Raw genomic sequence first — 2,638 nt, forward strand, 5'->3', positions numbered from 1 at the left:
ACACGAGTAATCCATGGTGCTTTGGTGACTTTTGGGGCCTGTCGGTCACGGGAGTAGATAAATCCACCCCAGATAGCTTCTACCACAGAGGGATTTCTCTAGCAAATAAATGAGTCCAATTTCTCCGAATCACTCCCTGCCCCTAGAGAATGATGAATTGACTCTGAACAGTGACAAATTTATTGTCCCAGAAAGAAAATACAGGAAGAATAAAGAATAAACTTGCTTTTTTTTCTGCATTGGTACATTTATCAGCACTGCTTCACATCTTAAATGAAATTGTTTTTCTTTGGTATAATATAATTCTTACCCAGGATGGTGTAAAAACTATCAACCAGAACTACAAATTATAAACAGCAAATGTTTTACATCCCTATCTTCAACCTAAAAAAGAAAAAAAGAAAGGAAGTCTATTTCCTTTTGATATACACGTTGTGAAAAGAATATTTTTTTCCAGTGTCTCATGGAGCCCAGACTGGCCTTGAGCTCACAGTACAGCCGAAGCTGGCACTGAGCTCTGAGTTCCTGATCCTGTTGCCTCAGCATCCCAAGTGCTGGGCTCACAGACATGAGCCACCATACCACATCCTTGAAATACATTTTAAGTATCAGGAAAAATGTGTTGGGAGGATTCCCAAATACCGAGGGTTCACTTAGTAGAGCCTACGCTTTTTGGATCCCAGACCTAGCCCTTAATTTCCACATAGGCTGTAGCAATAACAATCATAACCTTTGATGCTGGATTTACACTGACTTTCGTGGGAAAACAGTTTGTTTTCGTTCTAATTGACAAACATCTGGACCATCAGCCAATGTGGACAAATAACTGTGAGTCACTGTGAGGCTGGAGAGATGGCTTGCCATGTAATCATGGAAACCTGACCTGGGCTCCCAGCACCCACGAAAATATCACCAAGTACAGAGTACTCATCTCCAATCTCAGGGCTGGAGGTGGAGACGGAAGGACTCCGGGGCTTGCTGGCCAGCTAGTCTAGCAGAATAGATGAGCTCCAGGCTCAAAGAAAGATCCTGTCTCCAAAAAAAAAAAGTTACAGACCAATGTTGAATACACTCAGTGTTCACCTATCGCTTATACACACATGTACACAACCCCATACACATACGTGTACACAAATAGTTAAATATGTGTATATTCATTCACACACACACAGAGACAGAGACAGAAAGAGATTGACTGACTTGATTCGTGGCTCTGAAGACACAGCTCCAGAGGTAGAATACGCGCCTAGCACGTCACAGGCCTCGGCTTCAATACTAAGTAACTAAGTAATCAAAACATCTGTGTCTACAAAAACAGGCAATGAGGTCTCTTGCCAGAATCCTGCTTGGGTTTTCTCCTGGGTAATAATCTCCTGCTCATGAATTAAATAGAGTCAGGAGACTCTTACAATGTCTTTAGATTGTGACAAACTGTACTGTGGCTTTTTTTTTTTTAGCACAGGCGAAAGCATTATTCACCCTAAAATTAGTAGCAGTTGTTCTTGCTGCTGGGAATTTAATGTGCGGCTGCTCATCAGATGGACCGCATCTGATGACGCCACAGATGCATGCGGTGATTGAGGCGCAGACCTTGAGCCGTCCCGGCATTCTTTGCTCTGGGCTTTACGGGTCTTCTGCCCACCCCATGTTTGATCCTGCAGCAGGAAGGAAGACTAGTTCACTGTAAAACCACCGGCCCACCCAACTTTGCTCTTAACTGTCACATTTTAAAAAGTTACCCGGAACGCCTAGGTCTGGAAGGATGCAAGAGGACGACGCTGCGCCGAGTTTGGAGGGAGAAGCCCTCCAAGGCAAAGACATGCGCAGTCCTCTGAGCATTGCGGGAAGCTCACTGGGAAGTTTATCTGTCTTCTCACTTTTCTTTCACTTAACTCTGGAGTCAAACTTTCACCTGTTGTCAGAGCAACGAGGTGCAGGGGTTTTTTGGTTGTTTTTTTTTCTTACCACTTCCTCTCCATAGATGCTAAAGCTATACTTATATTCTCATTCACTCTTAACTTTTGTCAAGCCCCACGTGCCACGAGCCAACTTTTTACTTCTCCGTGTTTACATTCTTTTGGGGGAGGGGGAAGGGGAGTGGTCAGGTCCAGGTCTCCAGACAGGGAAGTGAATGGTTTAGTCCTACACGGAGCTCGGCAATGAATGGCTGTAAGGCCTCACTCTCTACTTAGGTTGTGTTGACCGTGTGGGTTACTGGCTTCTGCACTTTATCATCTCAGTAACTGGGTACATGCGGCCACCGATGGCCACGTGTTATGAGGCCTTTATTTGAGCCCATTTCTTACGGTCTGTGCGGTTACAGTTCATCACTTTGTGCGGTTACATTTCCTCACCATGCAAATGCCACAAAGCACACTTAGTTTTACAGTGCTGAAGGTGATCCCGTGGTGCTGACTTGTTTCTTCTTCCTTTAAAAAAAAATCTATGTATCCATCCATCATCTGTCTGTCCATCCATCCATCCACACATCCATCCATCCATCCATCTATCCATCCACCCATCATCTGTCCGTCCATCCATCCATCCATCCATCCATCCATCCATCATCCATCCATATCCATCCATCCATCATCTATCTATCTATCTATCTATCTATCTATCTATCTATCTATCTATC

General features: G+C 44.2%; 1 protein-coding gene across 1 annotated transcript in view; it reads right to left on the reverse strand.

Moving 5' to 3' along the window:
* The window catches only part of Crtam (cytotoxic and regulatory T cell molecule), a 27,804-nt gene that overhangs the window by 18,962 nt on the left and 6,204 nt on the right, over positions 1-2,638 (reverse strand). The gene's annotated exons all lie outside the window — the stretch shown is intronic.

Source organism: Grammomys surdaster, unplaced genomic scaffold, assembly GCF_004785775.1.
Source record: "Grammomys surdaster isolate TR1022 unplaced genomic scaffold, NIH_TR_1.0 126086, whole genome shotgun sequence".
NCBI classification, from domain to species: domain Eukaryota; kingdom Metazoa; phylum Chordata; class Mammalia; order Rodentia; family Muridae; genus Grammomys; species Grammomys surdaster.